This window comes from Sminthopsis crassicaudata, chromosome 2 (assembly GCF_048593235.1).
Source record: "Sminthopsis crassicaudata isolate SCR6 chromosome 2, ASM4859323v1, whole genome shotgun sequence".
Lineage (NCBI taxonomy): Eukaryota > Metazoa > Chordata > Mammalia > Dasyuromorphia > Dasyuridae > Sminthopsis > Sminthopsis crassicaudata.
The window spans coordinates 378593249-378605889 of record NC_133618.1 but is presented as its reverse complement, the minus strand read 5'-3'; positions in this window follow the sequence as shown (position 1 = coordinate 378605889).

Below are 12641 nucleotides of genomic sequence, written 5' to 3'. Positions count from 1 at the left end.
TCATTCAATAGTACAATATTGTTAAATTTTCCAAATGCAGTTCAACTCTGTTCTCTTCTGCCTTCCAATCCATTGTCCCTCTATATACCTGCCCCAGATATGTATACTAATAATAACAGAAGACAAACGCAAATGGAATCTTCAGAGATGCAAAATACTTAACACATATCATTCAATTTCCACAAAATTCTGTAATCCTGTAGGGATTATTATATCCATTTTACAGATTAGAAAAATTAAAACTGAGATGGTTTAAGTGATTTTTCCATGATTACAAAGCTGACTAGGGTTAGAAGAGATATTTTAAATCCACGTTTATTGTGACTTCAGCTACAAAACTTTTGCAGCATGCTCTCCTTAATTAGTACAAATATACTAATCCAATGGATGGTCCTTCCAACTCTGTTTCATTGTCTAAACAACATTTTATAAATAATTATTACTTTCATTTTAGATTCTGTATTGCTATGGAGTTTGGTATAATTAGGACTATATCATCCACAAACAGAAGATGTAGAAGACATCACCTTTTATAAGAAACATTTGTTTCACTTATTCTTTGAACAGGACATCCTACATGAAGGTAGTCAACACTACTTAGTGAGCATGCACATTAATGTGTTATGCCCCATTTGATGTAGATAATCAACAATGTAGGGTCATGAACAGAATTACTTTTAGCTCTGCTTTTATTAATCCAAAAATTGTAAATGATTAAGACATAGATAACAGACTGTTAGAAGAAACATTTTAAAGATAAATCCTTTCTCTAACATGGCAAAGAGATTTTTATGAGATTTTTTTGTTTGTTTTATCCTATTATGTAATAACTAAACAATTGCCACAGACTGTTCTTTCTAGGCAATTCACTCAATTTTATGAATCTAATGATGTGATTTGCTGTATAAAATTGTTTGCTAACTTTGCAAATTTCTTCCTTAATATATCCTTGATACATATATATCCTAGCTTATCTACACGTGAATATCTTATCCTACATGTAGGATAACTAAAGGCATAGATATCGTTAATACATATGTTGTTTTTTCACAAAAATCTATTATTTTAAAAAAGATAGGTATAAGATAAAGTAAATCTTTAGCACATTTTTCCCCCCTGAGACATTCTATTCAGTTCTGCTTCTTTTGATTTATAGATCACTTTTCCTAACTTCTTAAGCATCATTTTTATTTCTTTAAAAAAACAATGGGGAATGTAATATTAGAAAACAGATACAATAATTCCAGTATAATAGATGATGAAAATAGATTATTATAGGCAGCCTGGAAATTCAGTTCCATTTTTTTCCCCATCAAATTGTTGTTGCCTTAAGAATTTCATTGATGATGATGAACAGAATCAGCTACACCCAGAGAAGGAACACTAGGTAATAAGTGTAAACTGTGAGCATTTTTTGTTTTTCTCCCCAGATTATTTTTACTTTCCGAATCCAATTCTTCCTTTGCAATAACAACAACAACAAAATTTGGTTCTGCACATATATATTGTACCTAGGATATACTATAACATATTTAATATGTATGGGAATGCCTGCCATCTAGGGGAGGGGGTGGAGGGAAGGAAGGAAAAAGATTGGAACAGAAGGGAATACAAGGGATAATGTTGTAAAAAATTACCTATGCATATGTACTGTCAAAAAATGTTATAATTATAAAATTAAAAAAAAAAGAATTTCATTGATGATTGCTTTTAAGATAATGTAATTTACTTATGTCTCATGATAAACTTTGCATAGATCTGTTTTCATTATCATTTCTTTCTTTCTTCCTTTCTTTCTTTCTTTTTTATTTATTTTAAATATACTATTGTTAAAGTATATTTTTAATATGTTAAGATATGTCATCTAAGGAATATTGTATCATTTCAAAAGGCAAAACTATTTAAAATATTCAACCATCCTCCATATTATCTTAAAAATTAGTTTGTATTCTAAAGTAGTATTTTCTTTGGTCATTATCTCTATTCTCTTGGCAAAGATATTAAGCATTTACTGTCTAAGGTAGCTTCTAAAAGCTTTTGCTCTCCTTGTTTTGTTTTATAGCACTTAAATGTTGGTAGAATGTGGTAATAAAAATAAACATCTTCTTTTTTGTCATTTCAATATTTCAGTAAATACGTCTCAATAAAGTTGTAATTATATCCTGTGTTATCTCAACATGATCTTTTTATTTTATTCTAATGCTATTTTTTTTCATAAAACTAGAGGATCTAAGTTGGAAAAGACCTCAAAGATCACTTAATCCAACACATATTTTTATTTCCTTTGCCTTCACTTGGATTTTTCCAAGTAAAGAGTCATCTGACTATTAAATATGCAGCTAAATCTGATATAATTCTAATACAGGTAACTAGTAATTTCCTGTCTATTAAAAAGCTATGGTGCAAAGAATATTGCCTTTGAAGATAAAGGCCCTACGTTTGAATTCAGGCTCTGACATTTAATACTTGGTTGATTGGGGCAATTTCTGTGCCTCAGTTTTCATCTACTAGATGAAAATGGGACCTCTCCTGTCCATTACCTATGCAACTTCTATTGTCCCTTCCAACTCTATATCTCTTCTCCTATAAAACAAAGTCACTTTCTTGTGGAGCTTTTCATATCTAATATCTTCCAACTAACTATCTTCTGGGGAGGGGAAGTATTTGTGACATATTGACCAAAGATTTCTGAATAATCTGTAGTCCTTTGGCTTCTTTCATTTCTTAAATTTTAGCTATGTTTTAACATGATTTTATCATCTTTATTGTGCACAATACCTGTCATGTAGTAAGCACTTAATAAAATATTACTTTATCTATCTTTCTATCAATCTATATTCTCTTTCTCATCAGAGTCATCAAGCATCAAAGTTTATGTTGATTGATTTAATAGACCTTTTAAATATTAAGAATAGAACTTCTCTAATTCTTCTCCCACTGAAACAGATGTTGGCACATAAAATATAATTACTTTAAACAAGATGAACAAAATTCCCAGGAAATAGTTTCTTTCAAATGCATAAGAAATTAATAAAACCATTCATTTTCAAAATTCAGTTCAATTAAATTCAACAAATCCTTGTAAATGCCTACTGTGAGTCAGGACAGTGGACATGATGAACCAATTCTATCCATGTCTGTTTTCTTTTTTTTTTTTTTTTTTTTGTATGCTTTCCTCCCCCCCAAAATCAAAATTCTTTCATTTAACTACTTATTTCTGTCTTCTTGTTTCATTTATCTCCAGCATGTCAATATTGATGTCCTAATATTTTATTGATGTTGATCATTAAACAAAAAGCTCAGTTTAGAATCTCTACAATAAAATAATTTTTACAAATGATAAATGATGTTGTTGTTTGTTTTTTTTTTTTTTTAACATTCTCTTTCCATTTCCTGCCACTATGCCATTTTAATTGTGGGAGCAGAAGACAAAGTAAGTGTACCCTTTTTTAATAAGGGAAAAGTGCTCTGTAGATTTCTTTGTCCAAAATAATTCATCCACATAATAATCAGCCTCCTGATGTTAAACCTTAGGTTTCTTTTGAGAGCTGATCCTTGGTCTGAAGCCAGTCTGTGTCCAGAACAATAAATCTGGCAATGAAGTAAACAAATATGGGATTAAAGATTTGTATCTCACCCCAACTGTTTTCCTATTGGATTTAGTATGCTTTGACTTTAACTTTTTTGTGTGAATGATTTGGCCATCATTTGTTTTGTTCAGAGAAGAGTAAAATTCATAAAAGTATCCCTTTATTTGCTGCTTTACTCTGTTTTTATATAATCCGCTGTTGCCTGACAATTATGATTGTTCTTCCTCATTTTTCTTCATGTTATTCATTTTTCCATACTTACCTCCTTTATTTAGATTTTTAAAAAAAGCCTACTGCATAGGTTGTACATTTATCTTTCTTTGTCTCTCTGTGAACCTTAAAAACAGTAAGAGTTTGAAAAGAAACTTTCTTGCTTTATGGCTAGAATATTGCAATTGGGAAATTACACATTTTGGCACACACTTTGGTCCTTTCTGGTTTTATCTTGTCTCTTCTATTTGAAATTCAAAAATTCTATATAAATACTTATGATTTTTTTTTTCAGTTTTCATTACAAGTTGTCTCTCTCTTTTAAATCAAATATCTGTTTTCCTTTACTCCTCACTTTCCCCACCACTATATAACACTCAGTTTTTCAGGATAAATTATTCTTCTTTGTTAGCTTTTATGTTTAACCTTTGCTTTTAAAAAAAAATCAAGATTCCAAGATTTCCTCTCTTTTAAAATAAGTGCAGTATAGTCTTGTGTAATTCTTACTGTGATGCCTTGGATATTTAGTTTCTTTCTTTTTGACTGCCTTCAGTATTTTTTCATTGACCTGAATCTAGATTTTAATTATGATATCCTTGTGTTGATTTGAATTTTCTTTAAACAGATAAGTTTTGTGTGTGTGTGTGTGTGTGTGTTTTCATCTTGTCAATTAGTTTTAATAGTAGTGTTTTGATCTCTTAAAATGTGCTCTCTTTTTATTTGGTCTTTTTTAAGGATTCTGATGATTTTAAAATTATGTCTCTTTTAATAGTTTTTGCAATCAGTTGGTAGTAGATATCTTATAGTTATTTTTAATGATACAAACACACAAATATAATATATATATATATATATATATATATATATATACTACTTTTTTTGGACTTTGTTTTAACATTTATTTGTGTTATTTTATGAAGTTATTGAGATATATCTTTTCCATTCTGATTTTCATGGAGTTGGGAGAAAATGCTTTACTATTTATCATTTTAAATAGAATTTATGCCTAGCTTTATATGGCTAGGAAATTATATGTCCCAAAAGTTTATCATAAAGTTCAGGCTGGCTCAAGAAAAACTCCAGGTAAACTGGATGACTATATGAAATGCTTAGATCCCACTGAGTACTTGTTTGTGGTCCATTCAGGTCTTCTTTTAGGTTCATCCAAAGCTTATATTTTGGCTTCCTCAAATTTTTCTGACTCTTCTGCTGATATACATCTCAAAGTGCCATTCTCTGGAGACTACCTATTGCCTGTGAAGTCAATCAGGCAAATTTTTTTCATGTTATTGTCTGAATCAATCAGGCAGGGGATCAAACTTCCTTCTGTCTCTTTTACCAAACAACTTAATAAGATTTTTTTCTAACATTGTTTCAGGTTTGTAGATTGGTTCTCGTTATTAATAGTACATAGTCACTTGAATAAGATTTTCTACCTTTTGTTGTGAGCTATTTATTGCCATTCATCTTTTTTTTTTTTCCTTAAATGCTCTAATTTCTTTTTCTTTTAAACTCTTCCTTCATTTCTTCCACTTATTCCTGAAGTAGTTGTGACCAAACCATTCTTTTCTCTGAGGTTCTACTTATATTTATTGGGAAGTAAATTCCCTTCTCACTTTATCTCTTGGAGCCTTTTAATTTAATGATATTTCTTTTAATTTAATTTAATAATATTTCTTTATTGTATTTGGAGTTTTCTTCTATTTCTTCATAACAGTTCCTGCATGAGGATTTGTTCCATGGCCAGTATCCTCATATTTCTGTATTTTTGAATGGAATAGATAGGCACTATTTAATCCCGGCATTTCTGTGGAAGATACTGATGCCATAGTTCTAAAGGGAGTAGTTGAGAGCAGAAAATAACTTCTGCCACAATCTATCTCCTGATTTTCATTGTAGTGATTCAACACAAGTGTTCGCATTTCTATCTCTGTAAACTCTTTGTGTAATTTCCCAATTGCAACAGATTCTAGCTCTTACTATAGCTCAAAAAGGTCAAAGAAGATCAAAATGGTTTCAGGATTCCTGAATCCTGAATCCAGGATTCTGTGCTAAAGTTGCTTGTGACACTTTGAGATGGCCCTTTCACCTTGCATAGTGAAAGCTTCAGGTCCATTGGCACACACTTCCCTGATGCATTTTCCTGGGAAATGAATTACTTAGGGCTTGTCCTATGTCTGAATAGGTCACGGTCAAGAACTTAATAACCTTAAGTCCTATTAATAAAACTTGAGCTATCATTACCTTCATGTGTATTTCTCTCAGAAAATACAGAGGCTTCTGGTCATTTTCTTTTTTTCTTTAGTTAATTAATTTGTTTTTAATACACATTGATTTATGAATCATGTTGGGAGAGAAAAATCAAAACAAAAAGGGAAAAATCTTGGGAGAGGAAAAGAACAAAGAAGTGAACATAGGATGTGTTGATTTTCATTTAATCTTCATAGTTTGTTTGTTTTCTGGATACAGGTGGCATTTTCTATACAAAGTCTATTGAGATTAGCTTGGATTGGGATAGCTAGATGGTGCAATGGATAGAGCACTGGCTCTGAAGTCTAGAGAACCTGAGTTCAAATTCGGCCTCAGATACTAAATACTTCCCAGCTGTGTGACCCTAGGCAAGTAACTTAATCTCAATTGCCTCAGCAAAAATAGAACAAATAAACATTTAAAAATGAGAGTTTGCCTTAGATCACTGAATCACTGAGAAGGATCAAGTCTTTTATAGTTAATCATTATATATTTTTACTGTTGTTGTGTACAATGTATTCCTGATTCTACCTGTTTTACTTATCAGTTCATGAAAATCTTTTCAGGTCTTTCTAAAATCAGCTTGTTCATCATTTTTTATAGAACAATAATATTCCATTACCTTCATATACCACAACTTATCTAGCCATTCTCCAAACAATGGGCATCTACTCATTTTCCAATTCTTTGCCACCACAAAAAGAGCTGCTACAAACATTTTTACATATGTGGATTCTTTTCCCTCCTTTATGATTTCTTTTGTATACAGACCCAGTAGTGGCAATGCCAGTGGTCATTTTCTTATGTGGTCCTGGACTAGATGAAGGAGCTTCTGTCTAGTGTTTCTTTTTATATAACTAATGTTTCTTCATTTTTTCTGGATCATTGTTTCATCTGATGCTCGTTTACATTTTTGGGGGGACAAGAGGAGGGGACTATTTGTTGGAAGACCTGGGTTCCTCTCACATTTTTTATGTCTCTATATTAACCAGAATTTGATGTACTGCTCAAACTTTGGATAAATCACTAAGTCAGCACATCACGCCTTTGTCATCATCATCATTGCTATCTCCCTAAACCACACAATCCAATCTCCTTTCAATTTGTTAAATTGTTCAGATTATAACACAACCATTTCACTTCAATCTTGTCATAGATCCTTACCAGCAATTTGTTTCTTTAATAATATGCTAATCTAGCCAGGGAATACCAACCCCCTAACTTTACAGATGAAGAAAATGAACCTTAAAAAGATAAAGTGACTGTACAACTAGTGATCATACGATTACTTCTTATCATATAATTGATTAATGAAGAAGATCTTGACTAGAAGCCATGTTTTTTAAAGGCAATATTTTTTTCTGTCTATCGTATGGAGAAAATACCTGCCATTCATAATGTGGTGAATTTCATTTCCTCTTACATAAAATGTACTCTTGTTCCACCCCAAAAAGGAATATATCTCTACCAATAAAGGTGCACTCAAGTCCTGGAATGCTGGGAAGATCTAGGATCAACATAGTGAACATTTTACCCTGGATTAAAATATAAGTGTCTTCCAGTACAGAACACAGATGCATTGAGCATTTAAAGAAACATGTTAAAGCTCAAAAATTTCTGTGACTAATGCTTTATTTAATAATGGGCAACAGTAATGCTATCTGCAATTATAAAAATTTATTCAAATAAGGAACATGATCCATTGCATAAAACTTCCATTTAGGTATGTCTGTGTGTTTTAAGTGCCTTTGTGAGGAATTTTAAACTCAAGGAAATCTAAGGAAAAGGATTAAATATAAAATTAATGGCTTCAGGGTGATTTTTCTTTCCTTTGGTAATTTACATGCACTGCTAAAAATAATAATGTCCCCTTGTCAAAATAAAAAGGAAAGGGAACTGCAGAGGAAGACAGTAGGGCATCGGGAGAGCATATTTGACTGGCTCAGCTTCTGTAAGATTCTATGAAAAAATTAACATTTGAATACTTAAAATCCAAAGCTGAAAGAGATCTTGAAAATCTTAAGGTCTCCTGCACCTTCCCTCTACAACATTTTTGGAAAGTGGTTGACCTGAGCTTGCCTCTTGAACCTTCAAGAAGCAGGAATTCACTGCTTTCCTAGGCAATTCAGTTGATGGTCAGACAGTTCTAACTATGAGTAAGATCTTTCTTATTAAGACTTTTTTTCAAGGAGAGTGACACTTGATATAAAGAGTTCTGATTGTGGAGCTGGACGGTCATCAGGTTTTATTTACAGGTTTTAATTTGTGTAATTTTGGATGAGCGCTGCCATTTCCTTATTTATCAGATGGGAGGAAAGTAATGTTCACTCCTACTATCTTGTGGAGCTATTGCAAAGAAAGCATTTTATAAATCATAAAATATATAAAACTTTGATTACTAACTGATCTAGCCATATTCACATGTACTATGTATTACTATAAAGCTATTGTTATACTGGGAAATGAATACTAAATCTGGAGTGAAGAGTCCTAAATTCAAAAGTCTTTGGAAGATCAAATGAGGGACAATATTGTGGGTACAGCATGCAGACTGACTTGCCCAGAGGAAAAAAAGGGTATAGTTTAAAAAGAAAAGGTAATTAAAACTTGAGAATTCACTTGTATAACAATTCCTCTTATTTCTATAGCACCTTTTGATTTACAAAATACCTTTCTCATCCCCTACTAGATTTGTGTTCTTGCCACTATTTTATGCTTTTAAATATAGGGATTTTACTTGGTTCATCTTCCCAAGAAATAGGCTTGTTACATATCCACCACTCAGAATTCTAAGGCAGTTTGAAGGATTGTGGTATGTTTTTCTTCTTATGCCATCAATTTAAACTACCACTAGTTTTGTTTGCCAAAACAACAACATTGAAACATCAATGAATAGCATCACAGATAACATCAAGTAGCTTTTTTTAATGTAGAAATTTTTACTTCAAAAATAAAGAACTAAAGAACAAATTCCCCTGTACAGCTCAGTACCATGATGACACCTCCTATACCATCTCACTCTCTTTTGAGAAGTAGGTTCAAAATTTAGTCCTGTTATTATACAATAATAATCCTACCAAGTTCATGTCTGAATGAAGCTTAACTACAATATGAATCCTTATCTTGACTTCTAGTGGTCTGAGTCTATAAGATTACTACTTTTTCCTCTGGGCATCAATTCAATTCTGAACTGGTTATAAGATTTGACATAGAATTTTGGGATACTGAGATGCTCTCTGAATTCTTTGAAACTCACAATATCGAGGACTCTATTGCCTCTCTTTCTATAGCATGAAATATGGATATGGATGATATTCACTAATAAACAGAGCAGCTGAAAAGACTAAGGGAATCCCATGAAGATCTTTTGAATATCTCTACAACCAATCAAAGAGCTTCACACTTACCACATGTTTCATAGATTAGAAGCAGTTACAGAATGTCTACAGATGCTCCACAGTCTCTCAAGGCACTTCCTTTACACATAATTATTACTGTCCTGGAAGCAAGCTTTCCTGTTCCTCATAGGAAAGTTGTTTCAGCTGATTAAGCCAGTGGATTTGCACATGTCCCAGTCCTTAGTTACAAAAAATATTCTTTTTTATTACATTACAATCATTTCCTCTTACTCCTTAGCCTTCAACTATGCCTCCATTATTATAGGAAAAAAAAATGTTTAGGGAAAATGAACAGATGAGGGAGAGAGGCAGAGAGACAGAGGGAGACAGAGACAGAGAGATTTAGAGGGAGGGAAGGATCTTAGAGGGGTATACCATATTCTAAATTCATAGCTCTTACACCTTTCTAATAATAAAATGATTTGTTTCATTATCATTTTTCTATGACAAATATGCTTTCAAAGTATTAAAGAAAACAGAGCAGGAGAAATTAAGAAGTGTTTTGAAGGGAACAAGTTAGTAAAAGTTAGTAAAAACCACAATTTATACTCAAACCCAGGGTCCTTAAATGTCAGGGCTTTTATCATTAAGATAGGAGGAAGGACTTTGCAGCTGTCAGAATCAAAATACAAAACGAGTCCACATCATGGAATTTTTATTCTTGCATATCTAGAAAACAAAGAAAGAATAAAAATTGTGTCTTTTTGGATAGCTTAGACTTAAACATTGATAATGAAGTAAGAAGTGAGGAGAAGGAGGTAAATTGATTTGTGTGGCTAAACAAAAAAATGCAATCATCAATATTTTAGATATCCAAAAGCAAAGTAAGTTACTGAGGAAGAGGTAGAATACATTCTATAGACAATCATTATGCAATTTGGCAATAAGATTTATTTCATCTGTGTGCTTTGTTGGTCATTCTTGGCTGAAATGACATTAACTGGGATATTTTTCACTATTAGCTACATGATAGAGTTGAAATAGCCCCAGACCTCAATCCAGAAGACCTGAAGTTTCTTTACTTCTACCCACTAGTATAGTGATACCAGACAAGTCACTTTCTTTTCCATGACTTAATTTTCCCATTTGTACAATGGGGATAACAAAGTGGGTACTAATGTGTTTGCAGATTGTTATGGGAAATAACTCTATGAAGCTTATAATAACATAAAATCATCTGGTCAACTTTCTCACTTTACAGGTAATTAATTGAGGCTTACAGAGCTAATGTGATTTGCTTGAGATCAAGTCATTTAGTAAGTACACTGAGATTTGATTCACTTGCAAGGATTATGAGTCCACATACTAGAGGTATCAGTTGCAAAGTCCATTGGCCACATGTGGCTCACAATACATGAGTTCAAACCAGATTAAAAGGTAATTGTAAAATGTAACAAAATAAATGAAAATACAATAAGACACAGATAATGTCACATTTTAAAATTAAGTCACTAAGCAACCCATAATGATCCTTACATATTATTTAGTGACCCCTGTTTCTATTTGAAATTTATAACCATTGCCTTATGCCATAGTGAAAGGGTTATATATTATAGCTTCAAATTAGCCAGAATAGGTCATCCTATGAACTAGTCACATGTATATAAAATTATAATTTGTAAAATATGCTCATTGACTCCAACCCAATGAAATTTTTCAGTGGGAATTCAAATGATGAGACTTCTTTAGATGATTTATTTTTCCCATTAAGCAGCTATGCTAATTTCTACTATTATTTTTACTCCCTCTGCCTAACTTGAAATGGTTATGAAAATAAAAAGGGTCTATTGGATGCGAAAGCATTGCATAAACTCTAAAACTCTTGACAAGTGTGAGCCATTATGATCACAAGCTAAAAACTGAATTTAGGTTGTATATAAACAATTAGCAATAAACATTATAGGTCCCTAACAAAAGGAACCTGGTATTTCTATAAATATATATATATATATATATATATATATATATATATATATATATATATATATATATATATATATATATATATACACATATATATTCCTAATGAGCTCTTAGATTTAAGGGATGCAGCTTTTCCCCAACAGACACGTCCAGAACATCTGTAGCTTCACTGATGGGCACATGTAGATAGAAAGAGCAATCAATCCACCATCTGGGATTGGCAGAAGATTCCCAACCACTTTGCTGCTATCTCACATTCTTTCTGAAGTGTGAAGAGATATAGGAACCCATGGAGATTTGGTGAGAATTTAAGGAGAACATATTGAAGGGTATGATTGCAGATTTCAAGAAAAAGAGAAAAATATGAAGGAATAAAAAAAGGATATTAATTGATTTAGACTGATCAGATGAGCATTTGAAGGGGTCCTTAGAATCATTAAAATACAGAATGTTCAAGTTGGGAAGGTGTCTTTGAGATCACTGAGTCCAATCTTTTCATTTCATGAATGAGTAATGGGTACCAGAAAGGAAGACACCTTTTTATTCAAGAGTATAACACAAGACATCTGTAAGAATCAGAGAATTAAGCAATGAATTGTGGTATATCATTACTCTCTTTTGAGGGTTTTTGAGACAAACAGAAATCAGGAGGATTGCTACTTTGCCAATACCTATCCAGGATATGAGGAAGAACCTCCCAAACTGGTTTGACCTGATGAATACTATTAATTTCTAATGATTTACAAAAAAATAAATAATGCTGACAAAATGAATATAAGAAACTTTATGGAAGAGTATAAAATTTTGGACATGAAAGTAAAAGACTTTTAAGTTCACAGGTGATGAAATCACTGTAATAGACTGAAATCCCAAGCTTCCAAAAAAACCCCAAAATTGGAACTTAAGATGGTATTATCAGAAAATTGGATTTGGATTTGTGGACATTCGTTTAAAATATAAAAAGGATGAATTCTTAGAAAATATATGACAAAATTTGGTTTAAAAATATAATGATCTGCTTAAAGAAGAGAAAGGGGCCTATATGTGCAAGAATGTTTGTGGCAGCCCTCTTTATAATGGCCAGAAACTGGAAATTACTTGGATGCCTATCAAGTGGAGAATGGCTGAATAAATTGTGGTACGTGAATGTTATGGAATATTATTGTTCTGTAAGAAATGACCAACAGGATGGTTTCAGAAAGGCCTGGAGAGACTCACATGAACTGATGCTGAGTGAAATGAGAGGACCAGGAGATCATTACATACTTCA